A 21,779-nucleotide genomic window follows, 5' to 3' on the forward strand; every position below is an offset into this window, starting at 1 on the left:
ACTGATTTCATCTCTTTGTCAAAAATCAGTTGACCATAGATAAGTGGGTTGATCTCTGGATTCTCAATTCTATTCCATTGATCTATGTGTCTGTCGTTGTACCAGTCAGTACCATGCTGTCTTTACCACTACGGCAGTGTAGTAGGATTTGAAATCAGGGAGTGAGATACCTCCTACCTTTCTTCTCTTCTTAAGGAGTGCTTTGCTTATTCGGGGCTTCTTTCCATTCCAAACGAAACTGGGGATTGCTTTTTCCATCTCGTTGAAGAATGGGATTGGTATTTGTATTGGAATTGCATTAAATGTGTAACTTGCCTTTGGTAATATTGCCATTTTCACAACATTGAGTCTTCCTCTCCATGAGCAAGGGGTATTCTTCCACTTTTCAAGATCTCTTTTTGTTTATTGTAGTAATGTTTTGTGATTTTCTTTGAAAAGGTCCTTTGAAGAGGCTTCATTTTTAAGAAACAAAAACTTTTATGGAAAAGCTCAGAGCAAAAGCAGAGATTTTGTTGAAACTCCTTCAGATACTGAAACTTAGCTGTTTCCAGGTAAAGATATTTTTTTCACATGTACTCAATTCTGTAGTGCAAGTTTTCACACCATCCTGTTCCATATGTTTAGCCATCTGCTTAAGGATTAGGAATTTTTTTCTAAGTCTTTCTCAAGAAAATACCAACTGAATAAAAAAGGCAAAACATACAAACAAACCACAAGATGTATTTACTTAGTGATTGTGTGTGTGTGTGTGTGTGTGTGTTTCCTAGTTTGAGGTTGAGACTTGAGTGTGGCTGTTGCTCGAAACTGGGTGTGAGCTAATTGCATTTGGCCTCTTATTTAAAAAGACATTTGGGCCCGAGGGCCACAGGCCCGCATCCATTTCCAGAAAAGCATGCCTCCAGAAACTCTATGAATTTAGAGAAAAGATGAAACTTTCATGTTAAGACTTTGATTCATAGGGTTGCTATGAGATGTCTACAATTCAACAGCACTTAACAAATAAGAAGCTCTGCTGTCAATCCGAAGGCACATGATTTGAATCTACAGTGTTTCCACAGGAGAAGAATGGACGATCTCCTCTTAGGCAATGTACTGCCTCTGAAAACCCACTTAAGGGTCAACTATAGAGGAAAGGTCTAAATGTAGACCTAGGCTAGCCAGATTTCCTTGTTAAAACTACACAAACATTATTCCAGTCATATGACAATAATAAGGGAAAGGATAAAAATAGTTTGATGTAAGTTTTATTTTTTTCTTTAATAAAATCCTCATCCCTATAAAGGTGGGAAAAAATATTCCACTGACAATCAAGTGAATGAAGAACTAATGGGAGACTCAGATGGAAATGACGTTGCCCAAGATCATACAGCAGAGGCTGTTTGCAGACTTTTTGCTTCCATAATTTTTTTCATTATTAATTATACCCATCAAACAAAGAAAAAGCCATTTAACTACCATGATGAAGGCTTAGGTATCAGAGTCAATAAACTTTATGTCTCTAGTTTTAAAAAAAGAATTCACCATAATAATTTTACATACTGGCATTTTTCCTTTCCCTTTTTTGTATGAACTATCTCAGAGCAAATTCAAATAACATACTATTTCATTCTGGCATAAGTGTACCATCAAATTCTTATTTTCCTTCTTTTTTTAAAATTTTTTTTTGTTTATTTGTTTGTTTTGTTTTGGGGGAGTAGGAAGAAAGAATTATCTTAAAGTTTTGAGTTGTTTTTGTTGTGTACCATCAAGTTGAAATCAAACCAAAGGTGACCTTCCGGGAGATTTTCAGAGGCAGTCAATTGCATGGGAAGAGACTGTCCATCCTTCTCCCACGGAGGAGCTGGTGGCCTCAAACCATGTGCCTTTGAGATTGGAGCACAGCTTCTTGCCACTAAGCCACCAGAGTTCCCTTTTTGAGTTGTTGTTATATACCATCAAGTGGCCTGCGACTCATAGCAATCCTATGTACAAAAGCCCTAAACTCTGCACTATCCTGTGCCAATCTCACCGTTTCTGACACATCCACCCCTATTACCCCAGTTACTGAATCAATCCATGTCAAAGAGGGTCTTCCTCTGCTGTACTTTCCCCCCACCCTCCCAAGCATCACGTCCCTCTCCAAGGATTGGTTCCTCCTTGCAACATGTCCAAAGTATGTCAGATGAAGCTTCAGAATACTTGCCTCCAAGGAGCAGCCTGGCTTCACCCTTTCCAGTCAAACCTGTTCATTTTCTTAGCAGTCCATGGTATATTCAATACTCTTCTCCACATCAGCTCAAAGACATCAATTCTTCTTCTATCTACCCTAGTCATTGTCCAGCTCTCTGATGCATAACAAGTGATTGCAAAGACCTCAGCATGTATCAGGTGCACCTTAGTCTCCAGACTGACATCATTGCACTTCAGTACTTTAGAAAGGTCTCTAATCACAGACTTTCCCATTGTAATATATCTTTTAATTTCCTGACTTCTAGTGCCAACTGTGTTGACTGTGGAGCCAAATATAAATAATTTAAGCAAACAAATAGCTCATTGATGTTGAGTTGATTAGAAGAGATCCTACAGGGCAGAGGAAATTCCAGGAAATCTGACGGACAGCTATCTGGCCAATAATAAGGAGGAGAAGAGTACTGAACGTCCCATGGACTGCCAAAAGAACAAACAAGTATGTTTTGGAGAAAGTTCAGCCAGAGGGCTCTTTGGAGGCAAGAATGATAAAGCTTTACCTCAAATACTTCAGAAGAGGAACATGATGCTCAGAAAAGCAGAGGATTGGTGAAAGAAAGGAAGACCATGGACTAGATGGAGTCACATGGTGACTGCTGCAATGGGGTTAAGATGTCTGGAAGTGAGAGAATGGTACAGGACAGGACAGGTCTGTTCAGGTCTGTCATTCACACGGTTGCTATGGGTTGTACTCGACTCGTTGGCACCTAAAAACAACAATAGCACAGGGCACAGCACTACCTCTTAGAGATTTCAAGGTTGTGGATCTTTACAGAAGCAGATGACATCATTTTTCTCTAACAGACTGTGTCTAAAGGATCCAAGCTGCTGGCCTTTCAATTTGCAGCTCCATGCAGACTTCAGTGCCATCACCAGGGCTCAGAATCCCTTGGAGTGGATTTTGAATGAGCTTAGTTATTTAATTAGAAAAATTGAAAACAGTGGTTGCTCACATTTATCAAAAACTTTTTAGATGCTCCAGTGCAAAGACAACTATACTTTCTTATTCCAGCCTTGTTAAACAAGACACGTGTTGAAAGGCAGGTTTGACCCCAGAGCTCTTGTTGTACACACTCTGTCATTTTGCTGGCCGGGATTTAATCTCTGATTAGTAAACACCTCTCTCTTTTCTTATCTCTTCTAATCACAGCATGTGCTATATGAACCTTCACAATTATCAGAGGTTATAATGCTCAGCCATGGCCCTCTGCCCAAGCACGTTCTCAGACGTATTAAATCAGAATCTTTGGAGGAAAATTTAGGAAATTTGAGAAACTCCCTAGGTAACAGCCACGGTTGAGAATCCTCAATCTGTCCCAGGGCAAACGCTTCATATGAAGAGGTGGAGATTAAGTTCTGTTGAGATAAAGGAATTTTGCCTATTTTTCAAAGCTCATTCCTAAGAGATCTGGTCCAGGGCCCAGGTATTAGGAGGTGACACATTCTTTTTCGTTTCCTCCCTTTAACTGCACAGACCATGGACACAATGAATATTTGAAAAGCTGTTTTAAGAACACATTATTTCATCCACTTGTGGAGGCTTAACCCAGTCTAGCATGAACCCTAAATCCTTGTTGGACAAGCTATTTATTTTATCCCTGCCACACACTCAGCCCTCTGCTGGTACTCTGCGGTGCTGATGGTGGTACTTAAGTGAGCACATTTTGCGTTAGAATTCTGACATTTAATTGCAGGGGCCATTTTTTTTGTTAATTAAGACTACAGTGGAAACCTTTGGGATGTGACTTGAATTTTGACTTAATTTCATTAAGTGCATTTTAAAATGCTGCAATCCAGAAGGTAGGTAGCTCGAATCTACCAGCTCGAATTTCTCAGTGGGAGAAGGATGGGTAGCCTCCTTTTGTGCCTCTGAAAACCCACCAGAGGTTTAGCTATGGGTTGGTTCTGACTCAACAACAACAACGTGGTTAAGATAAAGTGGATTTAGAAGAATGTTTTTAAAAAAATCTTAGCCAGTTAATAGGATTGTATTGTTAAATCAATTTCTGAAACATGACCCATATAAAAAACAGAATAAGTATCCTGAGATTGCTTTGCAAATAATAAGTTTGCGATATGCACACCACCACCTGCAAAAGTCAGAACCTATGTAAGACAGAAACCTGTCAGTGAAAGGAGATGAAAACATTTTCCACTAAAATAATAATAATAAGGCTAAAATAATAAGAAGAAAATAAAAATAATAAGGCTAAATGCTCTCAAAGGCAGGAAACTTGTGAAGATCTGGAACAATAAGACAGTCTGATTCTTGACTTTACAAGTTTCACTCTACTTATAAATAAATGAATGTATTCAATAAAGTTTTTGGTGGCTCAAATGGCTAAACACTTGACTATTAGTCAAAACACTGGAAATATGAACTGTCTCTAGAGGCTCCTCAGAAGACACACCTAGTAATCTCAATTCCAAAGGCCACAACATTGATCATTCTGTACAACAGTTCTACATAGCACACAGGAGAGTTTCTATGAGCAAGAACAGACTCATGAAGATCAAGTTCACAAAAATAGAGACTAGAGAGCATTGTGCTGAGTGAACTAACTCAGCCTCATAAGGACAAATACTGCATAAGACCATTATTATAGAAGTAGAAGAGTGACTAGTAAAATGTATATGGGGATCCAAGGGACAAAAGAGGTGGAAGCAGAGAGTGTGGCTAGTTGGGAGAAATCATAGGGTCACACAATTTGTGAGGGTAAAGGAAACAGAAAAGATCCAGTGCGGATCGGGAGAGACAGAGTAATAGTGGGCATAGTTCAATGGTGATTAATTTTATAAAAGATAAGGAATTAGTTTCTATGAAGAGAAATGTGGTGTCAGGATTGGTGGAAGATCTATCAACAATCTGTGTTATGCAGATGACACAACCCTGTTTTCTGAAACTGAGGAGGATCTGAAGCGCTTGCTGCAGAGGGTCAAGGACTGCAGCCTCCAATATGGATTGAGGCTCAGTGTCAAGAAGACAAAGATTCTCGCCCCTGCACCAATTGGCAGCGTCAGGATGGATGGTGAAGAGATTGAGATTGTTAACAACTTTAGTTTGCTTGGCTCCATAGTCAACAGTCTTGGCAACAGCAGCCAGGAAATGAAAAGATGTATTGTGATGGGAAAGTCTGCTGTTAAGGACCTCTCTAAAGTACTCAAGAGCAACAGTGTATCTCTGGAGACTAAGGTGCGTCTGATACAGGCCATGGTCTTTGCAATCACTTGTTATGCATCAGAGAGTTGGACAATGACTATGGAGGATAGAAGGAGAATTGATGCCTTTCAGCTGTGGTGATGGAGAAGAGTATTGAGGGTACCATGGACTGCTAAGAAAACAAATAGATTCATCCTGAAGAGGGCTAAATAAGGCTGCTCCTTGGAGGCAAGGATTCTGAGGCTTCGTTTGACATACTTTGGACGTGTTGTAAGGAGGGACAGGTCCTTGGAGAGGGACATCATGCTTGGGAGGGTGGAGGGAAAGCGCAGGAGAAGAAGACCCTCTATGAGGTGGATTGATTCAGTGACTGGGATAACCGATATGGGAGTGTCAGAGACAGTGCGATTGGCACAGGACAGAGCAGAGTTTAGGGCTGTTGTACATAGGGTCGCTGTGAGTCGCAAGCGACTTGATGGCACATAACAAGAACAACAACAAAACACAATGTATACGAACTTTGTACACAAATCAATATAAAATATTTCTAAAAATACCACAAAAAATACATTCAACCAATATGTGTCACAGAGGTCAACTCCTAGCAACCCTGTATACAACAGAACAAGACCATTGTTGATCCCTCACCTGTTCAAGCCCATTCTTTAAGTCACTGTCTCAGCCTACCTCTTTGAATATCTTCATCTCTTTTGATGACCTGCTGCTTTTCTAAATATGATGTTCATTTTATGCAAGGCATGGGAACATGTCCAAAGTATATGACACAATGTTTTAACATCTTTCTTTCTAAGGGACTCTCTGGATTTATTTCTTCCAAACACTGTTTAGTCTTTTGACAGTCCACAATATATCCAATACTCTACTTTGGCACCACAATCCAAAGACATCAATTCTTCTTCACTATTCCTTATTCATTATTCAACTTTCACAAGTTTTGTTGTTATTGTTTGCTGTTGAGTTGAGTGTGACTCATAGTGACCCTCTGAACAAAAGACCTGAAGTCTACTGTCATTTCTCAAAGGTCACAGAGTTTCAAGAGGCATGTTGTTAGGAAGTGGATGCCACCCCTGCTTCCAAACTTGTCTTAAACTAGGAACTACACCAAACACTGTCCACCATGGGTAACCATTATGACATTTGACATCCCAAATAGCACAAGGTTGAGCATCACAACAACCCCAGGTTACCTCAGTACAGCAAATTGACAGAAGAGTGCTGTATCATTTAACCATTAAGTAATTTAAACTCTAGATCATAATCTGAACATATTGCATTTTTAAAATCTCATTAGAAGATCTTTGGAGAACTCAAAAAGAGAGGAAGACCCTCGATTAGATGGATTGACACAGTGACTGCTGCAAATGAGCTTGCGCATGTTGGAGATGTGAGGGGCCCAGGACAGGACAAAGTCTTGCACTGTTGTTCAGAAGGTCACCTTGTGTTGGAGACTTTGACTCCATGGGACCTACAACAACAATTAGAAAGACAATGGTTTCCTTGGTGATTTCTATGGGCTAGGAAAGTCTTGGATGATGGCTTTGAAGGGCTATGGCATGAACTGATTAGAGGGATAGTCAGGAGAGAGACTCAGGAGGACCTGGCGTTCAGGTGGACTTGGAAAACAAGAAAGAAGAGCTGAAGCTCTGGAGTCAAGCTGAGAAATCTCTGCATTCTTCCCAGACCACTTCTGAATTGTGAAATGTAGGTAAATTCTTTAATCCACAAAGTCTAAATAACATCATTCTCCTTACAGAGGTGACAGACAATTTTAACAGAATAAGACATATATGTGCTTGAAGGTTAGCTCTAATAATTATTCGCTCACTGCCATCAAGTCAGTTATAACCTGTACTCGTCTTCCACTGAGTGTTAAGTCTTTGTGAGGACGAACTGACCATCTGTCTCCCATGGAGCAGCTGGTGGATTCAAACTACTGGAGACACACAGTCTTTGAATAGCAGCCAATTCACTACAGACTACACCGTCAGAGATCCTCTGCTATTAATAATGTGTGATGTTAACTGTATACGATTGTCCTCATTTTGTGGGATTAATTATTGTTGGGGGGTTCTCCTCCATTTTTTAAAAGAAATTTCTTTGTTAAATATATAGACATAGGGAAAAAGTGAGTCACAATCTCTGAGAAGGATAAAACTGTGGGAATAGTTTACCTTAAGATTTCTTAAAAAGGCTGGAATTTGGCTGGGCTAAATATTTGCAAAAATCCAATGCAATAATCAGTTAAGATCCTAACCATTTAAATTTATTCCATTCATTGCCTTTGCTGCTTGCTGTCACACTTCAGTTTAAATCTCAATGGTAAGACAGACTAATTTGAAACTTCTGAAAATGAAGAATAGACGCATTTTCTAGCTGGAAGCCATAACGAAAGCTGATTGTTTCAGGGAGCTCTGATGGCTTAGTGGCAAGAAGCTGCACTGCAATCCTGAAGGCATGCGGTTTGAGGCCACTCGCTGCCCTACAGGAGAAGGATGGGCAATCTCCTTCTGTGTGATTAACTGCCTCTGAAAACCCACTGGAGGGTCAGTTATGAGTCTGTTCTGACTTGACAGTAGACAATAACAACAACATTCAATATGCCTCTTGAAATAAATTGAGACACTGGATTATATGAAGGAGAATCTGTCATCAAAATTGGAGGGAGACTCACCAACAACTTGCATTTTGAAGATGATATAACCTTACTTCCTGAAAGTGAAAAAGACTTGAAACACTAGCTGCGGAAGATCAAATGGAACAGCCTTAATATTGAGTACATATCAATGTAAAGAAAATTCAAGAAATATTTACATTTTCAGCAATTTCATTAGATTAGGATCTCCAATCAACACCCATAGTAGTAGCAGTCAAGAAATCAAAACACATGCTGGATTAGTGAAATCTACTGTCAAGTACTTTTATCTAAAAGGTCATGGAGCAATGGCTTCAGTTTAAAAACTAAGGTGCACCTGATTGAACCTATGGTATTGTTAATCACTTAGTATCCATGAAAGTTGGACAAATAATAAAGATGACAGAAGACAAACCAATGCCTTTGAACTGTAGCGTTTTCTAAGATTAGTAAAAATTGCAGGGGCTGAAAATGAACAAACAAGACTGCCTTTGAAGATGTGCATCCTGGATGCTCCTTAGAGGGAAGCAGCCTCTGTATACCGAGGGCATGTTGTTAGGAAGGCAAGGCCTAGGAAATAGACATCATGCTGGGAAAGGTGGAGGGTCAGGGAAAGAAAGGAAGACTTTCACTATGATGATTTGACACAGTTAACTTGTAACAGTGGTTCAACCAGGTCAGAGGTGGTGAGAATGGTAAAGGAGAGGACAAGGTTCAGATCTGCTGTTCTTAAGGTCACTCTGAATTGCACATATTTCAGTTTTATTTCTAAGGAGAAGATTGAGATATTGTATTGTAATTGCTTGTCTTGGTACCAAATGTTTTATCTACTGACATTGTTGTTTATAATTATATACTATTAATAAATAATTTTTTTAAAAAGTACTGAAGAGCAATGGTGTCTCCCTAGAGACTAAGGTGTGTCTGATACAGGCCATGGTCTTCACAATCACTTGTTATGCATCAGAGAGTTAGACAATGAACAATGAGGATAGAAGGAGAATTGATGCCTTTGAGCTGTGGTGCTGGATAAGAGTATTGAGAATACCATGGACTGCTAGGAAAACAAACAGATTCGTTCTGGAAAGGGTTAAACCAGGTGGCTCCTTGGAGGCAAGGATTCTGAGGCTCCGTCTAACATACTTTGGACATGTTGTGAGGAGAGACCGGTCCTTGGAGGACATCATGCTGGTGAGGGTGGAGGGACGGCGCAGGAGGGGAAGGCCCTCTATGAGGTGGATTGATTCAGTGACTGGGGTAATTTGGATGGGAGTGTCAGAGACAGTGCTATTGGCACAGGACAGAGTAGATTTTAGGGCCGTTGTACATAGGGTCGCTGTGAGTCACAAGCGACTCGATGGTACACAACAACAACAAGAACAATAAATAATTGAATATTGTTTTCCGTTCTAAGAGACTAGAAGTTCTATAGAGACAGGACCATATTATTCTTTGTTTCTGAGGGCCTTTCATAACTGCATGACCCATGTTAATAAGCAGGTGATTGTTGTTCTTTGGTGTCGTCGAGTCCTTCAGAGCAGCTGGTGGCCTCGAACCATGTGCCTTCAGGATTGCAGCACAGCTTCTTGCCACTAAGCCAACAGAGCTCCTAGGGAAGAATATTAAATAAACCATGAACTCCCAAAAGAATGAGCATATAAATCTCCAAAGAAACACATATGGGCTGCTATTGAGAAATGCAGATACTGGAACTTCATCTTATTTTCATTTGAACATGTTGTTAGAAGGGATTAATCCCTGCTAACCCTGGAAAAGGACATCACATCATTTAAAAAGAACAAATCTTGTGTAGAAGGAGCAGTGGTAACATGAGGAAGCCGAGTCTGAATTCTAACTGCATCGTAAAGGGGAGCCATCTCCATCAATAATATCCATCGTATCAAACAAATAGCTACGTGGCCAGACATGCCACCTCCCATACTCATGCTCCTATTTCTATGACTTATTCGGACCAATATTCATTAAAAACTAACTCACAAATTTACGCCCAGTTGCAAGGTTTATTGGAGAAATTAACTGGGAAGAGGTTTGGGACACAAAGGATATCACTCAGTAAAAGTCCAGGTTTACTGAACAGCAGCCCCAAGACAGACAAACATCAAGTCATAATTCTTCAATTACTTCAAACACCTTCTCAGTTAACAAGTGAAAGTCTGGGTCCAGTTCAGCAGCACAAATAAAACTGTGGTTTCCTCAATCATACAGAAAACTTTGTCTCATAGTAGTCACATGTCATCTCCTCATTCGGTCATCCAGAAGCAAACTTTAAACTTTAGCTCTATCTCCAGGGTTCTGTCAGACTACACCTTGCCACAGTCTCTTCACAGTCTTTCCACAGTCTCTTCACAGTCTCTCCACAGTATCAAAGTGGTTTTTTATATTGGATCCTACAGGTGTTGGTGATTTGCAAGACCATGTGTCCACAGTTGAGGTAGCTGGAGGCCATGCTCCCAACAGAGGCTAACACAATGTCTAGAAAAGACATTTTTCAAAGTTCTAACACAACAGTCCTCATTGAGTTGTGCTGAGTTGCAGCTAACACAATGGGCTCAAATTCAGGAACGAAGTGAGCATGGTGCAGGACTGAGCAGTGTTTCCTTCTATTATATATTAGCATTTGTGCTGATCTATTCCATTCTGTGAATCATTAACATGATGACAGATTTCCTGAAAGACTGAGTAATCTTTATAAAAATATTTAGGAAATGGAAACAACCACTCACTGTATTTTGATAATTCGTGTGTAGAAAATAGACATAATTAGGTATCAATTCACAATTATCTTTACTTTTCTATGACATAGGCTGGTTTTGATTGCATTATTAATGGTTGTTCATAAAATGTTGTGGTCTTAAGAAAACATATTTTTTCCCCTCCCATATTCAGTTCTCAGAGGGTTACTAAAAGATAAAGTATTTTTAGCCTTCATTTTTTCAGGTGATTCATTAGTGGGGATGTAGCTCAAGTGTGGCTTCGTTAAGTCTTTTCATTGATCAGAGTACACTCACTTGGAAGCTCAGTCTCCCAACACTGACTTTCATCCAGGCATCCTGCTAGCACGCCAGTCTTTGCATCTTTAATAAGAACATCACGGTGCTTAGCAGCCAGGCTGCACTGTGGAGCCAGTGTGTTTAGACTTAAAGGTCAGTCCAGGAAAATGAAATTGTTTTGCTTTCCTGTATATTGTTTTGCAAGCAGGTGAATTGAAACGTCTACAATATTACAGCACTAGGAATCCAGTGTGCAAGTTTTAATAATGTGAGCAGCTACCTGTGACATTGTACTCTTACTATAAAGGTATTGCTAACTCAGCCCCCCACCCCTTAGATTCCTGAGAGGGTATTAGGTTAGAAGCCAGGAGATCTAGATCTCTATTTTGTACCTACTGTTTAATGATGATAAAAGTAACAGTTTGCAGTCTTTGCATTCTTATTTTGTGCTTGACATCATGCTAAGTGATTTATAAACATAGAAAAATGGCAAGGGATGGAATACTTATTCAAAAGATGCTCAGATATGCAGAGAAACCCATTTACATTTTCTTCCTCTATTCTTTTTGCTAAAATCCGTTCTGTCATTGATATCTAGGAGAGAGAAAAAATAATAAACAACATTTAGTCCAATCTGACCTTAGCCATAGATGTCACTTTAGAGACTGATGTGTGATGACTGAAGTCACGATATTTTCAATCATCTGATGTGCGTGCTAAATCTAGACAATGAAGAAAGACACCTGAATAAGAGTCAATGCCTTCAAAGTATATTGGTGGTGAGGAATATTGAATATATCATGAGCTGTCAGAAACATAAACATATACTATCAGAAGGGATGGTCTCTAGAGAAGGGCATCTTGCTTAGTAAAACAGAGTATCAGGGGACAGAGGAAGACCCTCCGGGAGAAGGACGGACACAGTGAGCGTGACAATGGCTTATACATAGTAATTAGGTTCTTTGGATATTGTTGTTGTTAAATACCATTGAGAATGACTCAGAACTAACCTGTGAATGATGGATCTGAACCCTATCCTATCCTGTGCCATCCACCTTATGTCTCATGTACTTGAGACCATTGCTACAGTTACTGTATAAATTCAGCTGAGTTGGACAATGACTAGGGAGGATAGAAGGAGAATTGATGCTTTTGAGCTGCGGTGCTGGAGAAGAATATTGAATGTACCATGGACTGCCAAGAAAACAGATTCATCCTGGAGAGGATTAACCAGGCTACTCCTTGGAGGCAAGGATTCTGGGGCTTCTTCTGACATACTGTGGACATGTTGTAAGGAGGGACCAGTCCTTGGAGAGGGACATCATGCTTGGTAAGGTGGAGGGACAGCGCAGGAGGGGAAGACCCTCTATGAGGTGGATTGATTTGGTGACTGGGGTAATCGGGATGGGTATGTCAGAGGCAGTACGATTGGCACAAGATAGAGCAGGGTTTAGGGCTGTTGTACATAGGGTCGCTGTGAGTCGAAAACGACTCGATGGCACATAACAACAACAAGGGTCATACTGTATTTATCTGTTCCTCCAACTTTCCAAGCATTATATCAATTTCCAAGGAATATATTATAATATATACATAATATCCGTTTTCTCACCTAACATCGTGCTCAAATTTTGTCTTCTTGATAACAAGATGTAATCCATACTGAAGTATATGGCCTTTTATTTTCTTCACTAAGTGCTTCATGCCTTTCTCATTTTCAGCAAGCAACGTTGTGTCATCTGCATAACACCAGTTATTGCTAAGTCTTCCTTCAACCTGTTTTTGAAATTTTATATTGGCTTACATTTAACACATTCTTTCAATCACATTGTGTTAGGGGGATTTTTTTAAAATAAAATTTTATTTTAATTATGATTTTAATGAACATTTACAGAGAAGTTAGATTTTCATTCATTCACTGTTGCACACTTTACCCCTTAACATTATGTTTTATACAATCATTCCTATTCATTGGTTTTATAAATCAATCATCATTGATCTATGTCCTCTATTACCCTGTCTTTTTTTAGGTCACCATTGGATCTTTCCCAATTCCTTCAAGCCCTCTCTTTCTCTGCCCACCAAACTTTACCATGCCAGTGATTTCCCTGCTTTCCATCCTCTGTCATCTGCCTCCCTTCCTGTCTTCTCTTTGGATTTCATCCACATAAAGATAGAAGAATAATAGAAGGAGAATTGATGCCTTTGAGCTATGGTGCTGGAGAAGAATATTGAATACACCATGAACTGTCAAGAGAACAAACAGGCTTGTCCTGGAGAGGGTAAAACCTGGCTGCTGCTTGGAGGCAAAAATTCTCAATATCCATCTCACATACTTTGGGCGTGTTGCAAGGAGGGATCAGTCCTTGAAGAAGGTCATTATGATTGGGAAGGTGGAGGGAAAGTGCAAGAGAGGAAGACAATGAGATGGCAATAAGGTTTGTTCAGGATAGGACAGGGTTTAGAGCTGCTATACACAGGGTCACTATGAGTCACAGGCAACTCGATGGCACATAACAAAAGCAGCTAGTTGTCCTTATATTTTTCAAGTATGTTAAGCAGTATTTGTTCTTATGAGACCAAGCTGATTCACTCTGGACTCTCTCATGTTACATAGCATTTTGCAAAGTCATTGCTCCTACATGCTGCATGGCATCCCACCATATGAATGGACCATAATTTCTTAATCCATTCATTTGACCTATATGCCAATGGAACAGAATCAACAACCCAGAAATTAATTCATCCACCTATGGTCAACTGGAAGTTGAAAAGGAAACAAAATTCATCAAATGGGGAAATGATAACTTCTTCACAACAAATGGTACTGGCAAAATTGGACTTCTACCTGCATAAGGCAGTATCCACCTCTCACACCATGAACATAAATCAGTTCAAGGTGGATCAGAGATCTAGGGGTAAAGCCCAAAGCCATAAAGATCATAAGAGACAAAAATAGGTTCAAACTATGGAGCCCTAGCCTATGATATAAACATTCTTGCAAATACAACCAGAAATGCAGAACCAGGTGAGGAAACGTTGATGATTGGGATCTTCTAAAGGTTCAGTCCTTGTGTTCCTCAAAACCTTTTCCCCATAGATGAAAATAAAAACTATAGACTAGGAAAAGGGAATTTGACAGTGATATCTCAGACAAGAACCTCATATTAAAAATTTATAGAATACTACAGGACCTCCACAGAAAGCAGACTGGTAACCCATTCACAAAATGGGCAAAAGACATAAAAAAAGTTATAAAGAAAGACATTTGGATGGCCATCATACACATGATGAAATAGTAAAAATCACTGGCAGTAAGAGAGATGTAAATAAAAACCACAATGAGGTACCTTCTCATCCCAGAAGCAGCAGCAAAGTTTAATAAAAGGGGCAAATAATAAATAGTAAGAAGATGTAAAGAGATTTGAACTCCCATACACTGCTGGTATTAATCAAATAAAAAAGATTAATTTTATTAATTAAAGAAATCAATATTTTTTCCTATTCCCAAAAAAGGTGATCTAACAGAATGTAGTCATTTGCAACTTGATGGCACTTAACAACAATAACAACAAGAGAAAGCTCTGTTGGCCTAGTGGATAGAAAGTTATGCTATCAAGTCAAAGGTGAGTGATTTTATTCTACAGCCCTCAGGCCTGGTTCTAATTGTTTTTGGGCAAATATTGGTATAGCACTGGTCTGTTCATTTGCTGTACAGAGGTAACTCATGGTTGCTGTGATGCTAAACACTGTGACACTGAAGTGTCAAATGTAATAATGAAAATGTAATAATATCATATGGAAGCAAAATAATGCTGAAGATCATTCAAATTTGGCTAGAATGGTACAATGCTACATATATAGGGAACTGCCAGAAGTTCAAGCAGGATTTAGAAGAGGCCATAGCACCAGGGATATTATTGCTGATGTCCTGGCTGAAAGTAAACAATACCAGAAAAATGTTTGTTTATGATTTATTGACTATGCAAAGGCATTTGAATGTGTGGATCATAACAAGTTATGACTAACATTGAGAAGAATGGGAATCCCGGGGCACTTAATTGTGCTCATGTGAAACCTATACCTAGACCAAGAGGCTGTTGTGAAAACAGACCAGGGGAACACTGCATGATATAAAATTAAGAAAGGAATGCATCAGAGTTGTGTCCTCTTTCCACACCTACTCAATCTGTATGCTGATAAAATTGTTCAAGAAGCTAGAATCTACGAAAAAAAGAATATGGCATCAAGATCAGAGCAAAACTCATCAATAACCTGAGTTATACTGAAGACACAACCTTGCTTGTTAAATGTGAGGAATTCTTGAAGCACTTTCTGCAGAAGATCAAAAACAACAATATACACTTCAATATGGAGTGTATCACAATGTCAAGAAAAAATTAAAAAAGAAATCTTCCCATTGGGCCTACAGGGAACCTCATGATAGATAGGGAGGGGGAAGTTTAAGTTAATTAATTCGTCTCATTTGGATCCACAACCTGCAGTCAGGAATTCAGAAGACTCACTGCATTGAGAAAATCTACAGTCAGAGACATCTCAAAATTATTTAAGGAGCTATTTTATCACTTTGAGGACTAAAGTATGTCTGATTCTGTCCATGGCCTTTCTGATCACTTGCTTTTAGCTGTCTTGTTGAAGAAGACAACTGAATATCCAAAGGACCACTAAAATAATAAACAACTATGTCTTAGAAAAAGTGCAGCCAGAATGCTCCTTGGAGGCAAAGATAGGAAAGCTTCATCTCATATACATTTGGCTTGTTTCTAGGAGAGGGTATTCCTTGAAAAGGGACATCATGCTTGGAAAGGTCGAGGGTCAGTGAAAGAGAGGAAGACCCTCAACCAGATGGAATGAGACAGTGACTGCCCCAAAGGTCTCCAGTGTCTCAGAAACTGCAAGGATTGCATAGGATAGGACAGGCTTCAGATATGTTCTTCATAGGGTCACTGTGGCTCATAGTTACTCAAGGACACGTAAATACAAGAACGACACTGTTGTTGGGACTGTAAAATGGTTCAAGCACTCTGGAGCACTTTAGTGTTTCCTCAAAAAGCTGAATATAGAGTATAGAAGTCCATGTTGCTGTTGTTATGTGCCCTCAAGTTGACTGGGACTCACAGCTGCCCTATAAACAGTAGCTCTGAACCCTGCTCTATCCTGAGCCAATCTCACCATCTCTGACACAGCTGCCTCAACTGACACAGTCACGGTGCCAATCCATCGCATCTAGTGTCTTCCTCTCCTGCACTAACCTTCCAACCTTCCAATCACGTTCTTCTCCAAGGACTTGTTCCTCCTGGCAACATGCTTCAAGTAAATGAGACAGAGTTTCAAAATCCTTGCCTCCATGGAGCAAACTGTTCTCATGTTCTCCAGGATAGACCTTTTGTGCTCTTGGCAGTCCATGGTATGTTCAGGACTCTTCTTCAGCACCACAACTCAAAGGTATCAACTCTTCTGTCATCCGTAGTCATTGTACAGCTCTCTAACTCAGAGTGAGTAAGTGAGATTACCGTGGCCCAGATCAGGTGCACTTTAGTTTCTAGACTGACATTGTTGCTCTGCAAGCACTCTGGAGAGGTCTCTGAGAGCAGGTTTTGTTAATGCAAATGGTCTTTTGATTTTCTGACTGCTGGTTCCACGAGTGTTGACTGTGGAGCTGAGCGAGATGAAATGACTGACAACTTTAATCTCTCTCCATCTATCATGTTACTGCCAAATGGTTTGGTAATGAGGATCTTTGTTTTCACGATGTTGAAGTGAAATCTGTACTGGAGTCTGCAGTCCTTGACCTTCCGCAACAAATATTTCAGCTCCTCCTCAGTTTTGGTAAGCAATGTTATGTTATCTTCAAAATGCAAGGGTTTTTTATGAATCTTGCTCTGGTCCTTATGCCACATTCTTTTGCATATAGTTCATTCAGCTTCCCATGTGATATCCTCCACATACAGGTTGAAAAGGTATAGAGAAAGAATGTATTAGTGACACGCTCCTTTCTTGATTTTGAAACGTGCAGTATTTCCTTGCTCTTTTTGTACAACTGCTTCTTGGTTTAAGTACAGGTTTCACATGAGCACAATCAAGTGTTCTGTGATTCTCATTCTTCTTAATGTCAGCCACAATTTGTGACTCACCAATTCCACTGCTAAGAATATACCCTGAGGAAATTACAACTGAGACCAAACCAGAAACAAAAATACTTAAGCAGCATTATTCACTAGAGCAAGGAAATGGAAACAGCCCAAATATCGCTTCCTCCAATCTCGATGCCACATTCTCTCTCTTAGTGTGCAGCTTCTTTCATGATACACATGTTTCTTTATGAGATATTCCTTCGCTTTTTACAGACAGGAACTTTTTGGTCTAGGACTATGTTCATATGTGTACAATTAAGAATTACGGGAATTTAGCTTTTCTCAATGTTAATAATAATTTGTTATGATACTTATAGCACTTATGATTTTTTGATATTTGGGTTATATATAAGTGTGTGTATATATTTATATATATATGTGTGTGTGTGTATTTATATATGTGTGTCTCTATATATATATTCAAATTTATTTCATTCTTCTATTTTCTTCTTTAATGTGGCTTCTAAAACTTTAAAAACTACACAAAGCACTTTTTTATTCCAGACTCCCATTATTATTAATGCATCTTGATTGCATATTTGATAGATCTTTGACTGTTAAAGTGGGTAGAACTCTCCTATTCTTCTTTGGCTCTGGTTGTTGGTGCATATATCTGAATGGTAGTGGTATTCACTGAAATTCCTTGTATGCATATGGATATTATCCTGTCACTCACAATACTGTATTTCAAGACAAATCTAGAAATTATTTTTTAAACTATAAAAACAACTCTATTTTTCCTCACCTTTTCATTTCCAGCATAAGTAGATTATATGATTATCTGATTCAATATACCCCATACCAGTCTATCTCATCTCACCAATACCTAGAATGTCAATATTTATATGTTCCATTTCTTTCTTAACAATATCTAATTCTCCTACATTCATGGTCTAACGTCCCATGTTCCAATCACTAGTGTCTGCTTAGAACTGTTCTTCCTCCTTTGTGTTTCCTTACTAGAGGCCTCCACCTCAGTTGCCCTATCTGCTAGTCTAAGTGTGTTCTATCATGCATAGGGTTTTTGAAGGTCTTCTATTTCACAAGTGGATGGCCAATCCTTCTTCCAACTCTGTCTTAATTTGAATGCTCAGATTTAGAACAGTATCTGATAGAAAAGAATTTTGCGGTGCTGTTCCAAATGTGCCCACCAAGTTGTGGCAAGAAATCTGGAGAACAACCACCTGGCCAACTGACTGGAAGAGGTCTATAACTGTTCTCATTCCAAAGAAAGATGATCCAACAGAGTGTGGAAATTATGGAGCAATATCATATGCAAGCAAGATTCTACTGAAGATTATCCAAAAATGACTGGAACAGCACATGAACGTAGAACTGCCTGAAGTGCAGGCTGGGTTTAAAAGAGGCCGTGGTACTAGGGATATTAAAGTTTATTTTATATAGATCTTGGCTAAAAACAGGGAACACTAGAGGAATGTCTGTGTTTCATTGACTATGCAAAAGTGTTTGTGTGGACCACAACAGAACAGAGCAAGGGAATACTGCATGGTTCACAATTGGGTAAGGTGCATGCCAGGGTTGTGTCATATCTCCATACCTTTTAAATCTATATGCAGAACAGATTATCCAGGAGGCTGGGCTCTATGAGGAGAAATGTGGCATCAGAATTGGAGGAAGACTCATCAACAGGTTGTGTTATGAAGATGACACAAACCATGCTAGTTGAAACTGAGGAGGACATGAAGTACTTGCTACAGAAGGTCAAGGACTTAACCTTCTTTATGGATTGAAGCTCAATATCAAGAAAACAAAGATTCTCACCACTGGGCTGATTGGCAACATCATGATAGATGATGAAGAGACTGAGATTGTTAGCAGCTTTAGTCTGCTTGGCTCCATAATCAACACCCTTGGCATCAGCAGCCAGGAAATTAAAAGACATATTGCATTGGGAAAGTCTGCTGTCAGAGATCTCTCCAGAGTACTGAAGAGAAATGATGTCACTCTGGAGACTAAGGTGCACCTGATACAGGCCAGAGAGCTGGACAATGATTAAGGATGCTAGAAGGAGAATTAATGCCTTTGAGCTGTGATGTTGGAGAAGAGTATTGAATATACCATAAGCTGCTAAGAAAATGAACATGTTCGTCCTGAAGAGGATGAAACAAGGCTGCACCTTGAAGGCAAGGACTCTGAAGCTTCATCTGACATACTTTGGGCATATTGTAAGGAGAGACCAGTCTTTGGAGAGGGACATCATGCTTGGGAGGGTGTAGAGACAGCACAAGAAAGGAAGAGCCTTGAATAAATGGATTGATTCAGTGACTAGGGAATGGGGGTTGATGTGTCAGAGACAACAAGATTGGTGCAGAATAGAGCAGGGTTTAGGGCTGTTGTACATAGCATCACTATGAGTCGCAGGGACTTGCAGGCAACTCAATGGCACATAACGCCACCACCACAAAGCAGTAATTTTATGTTTTCTTAATTGAGTAGCATGATGTTAACAGTTCCTTTGGCAATTTTTCTTCTTCTTTTTTTCCATTTTTTTTAAATTTATTATTAATTTCAATGAAAATTTACAAAGACTTTGGATTTCCAGTCATTCATTATTGCACTTTTCTCCCCTCCCAAACCTCCCCTGTAGTACACTACCTTCTTAGAAAAGTAAAAGCAAAATTCTTTCATAGTTTTACAGTCCGTCCCCCGAGGTCCACTCCACTATACAGCCTTTGCTCTGGACTCCGGTCATGACAAAAATCCCTAATAATTTTCCCTCTTAAACAGTTTTCTCCCTCATCTGTTTCAGTGCAGTATACATTATTGAACCCATCCTTCTCAGTCTCCTCCCAACCCCGAGGTCAGTCCTGCTTTACAACAAAGAGTGGCATCATGCATTATTTGTCCTTTTGTGACTGAGATACTTCACTCAGCGTAATGTCCTTCAGAGTCACCCATTTTGAATAATATTGCATGAGTTCCTTGTTTTTCAATGCAGCGTAGTACTCCATTGTGTGAATATACCACAGCTTCTGTGTCCATTCCTTTGTTGATGGGCACTTAGGTTGTTTCCAACTCCTTGCTATTGTGAACAAAGCCACGATAAACATGGGTGTGCATGGCAATTTTTCTTTGATGAAGAAACTCATTTCCTTTATTGTTGTCATCTCTTCTTCCATATTTCTCAGTAAGTCATTCAGACATGTAGGGTGTAGACCTGATATATCTTAGGGACGAAAGGGAGACTGGCTATTTAACATCAGTGTTCTTTGGGGTTGCATTCTTATTGTTCTTTCCTTCTTCGGGCAATCCTTTTCTACCTGTTTGACTTGCGGGTAGTTGGAGCTGACCATAGAACGCTTTTACAGACCTCTTCGTAGTTGGGTACTTTTCTCTCTCCACCTTTGCCTCCTCTTTCTGAAGTAGGAAATGTTATCAGATTGGATGACGGTTGCCACTTTTCACATTCCTTTATTTTCACATTATGTCAATGACTCAAATCTCTCTCTAGGAAGTTGTTCCAAGTCTACACCAGAAGATAAGACGTCAGCATCTTGTTTTCTCACACTGCTCGGTGCTCTCAATTTAATGGTACCAGAAAAAAAACACAAACTTTTATTTTTGTTTAAGTTGATGGTTAATAATTCAGGAACGACAGATGTAATTAACAGACCTTGAAAAGATTCCCAACGTGTCTGGAGGCCTTTACTCTTGTAATTCCTGGGTTTCTGCTGAGTCATAACCCTGGGGGAACTTCTAGTTTGGCATCACTTCGGTGCTGGTTTTCTATCAATCACTTCCTGCAACATCCTCATTGACATTACTTACAAGGCAGGTTTTAGATCGAAGAGATATAGTGATCTGTTATATGCTTTATATCACTTCTTTAAGCCTCAGTTTCCTGTGAAGTAGAGAGAACAAGTTTATATTTCTTTTATCAGGTGATCAACTAAGGCAATTGTATAGCACCATAAAGGTATGGTTTAATCTTGTCACTATGCCTTCCGCTCAAAATCATAGATGAAGCCATAACACCAGCAGCATGAAATCTTTTATGGATGTGCTTGAAAGCCTTCCATCCGTGAGTACCGCATGTCCAAGCCAATGATTTATCTCATATTTCCCTGCAATATATTATCTCTGGTTTTTTCCTGTTGTGCCAGCTGTTCTCACATCAAGCTTTATTCATGATGTACAGTGATTCATTGGGGATGCTTCATTGTTTTCTCTTCACTCATCCTTATCTAAGTCCGGTTGAAGCTGATGTTAGCTCAGACTTTACTTTCAAGGGATGCTGTGGTTGTTGTTCGGGGCCGTCAAGTTGAGCATGACTCACAGGTACCCTGTCAGAACGAGAGCTGAACTTTGTCCTGTCCTGGTCCATCTTCATCATCTCTAACACGATTGATTCCATCGCTGCACTCACTGTGTCAATCCATCTCCCTGAGGAGCTTCCTCTTTCTTACTGACCTTCCTCCTTTCCAAGCATGATGTCACTTTCCAAGGAAGGAACAGACATTCCTAGCTGTATGTCCAAAGTATGAGAGACAGAGTTTCATCATCTTTGCCTCAAAAGAGTACAGTGGCTGTACTTTTCCCAAGAAAAGTATATG

Source organism: Elephantulus edwardii, unplaced genomic scaffold (assembly GCF_000299155.1).
Source record: "Elephantulus edwardii isolate Elephantulus edwardi_28Jun2011 unplaced genomic scaffold, EleEdw1.0 scaffold00035, whole genome shotgun sequence".
NCBI lineage: Eukaryota > Metazoa > Chordata > Mammalia > Macroscelidea > Macroscelididae > Elephantulus > Elephantulus edwardii.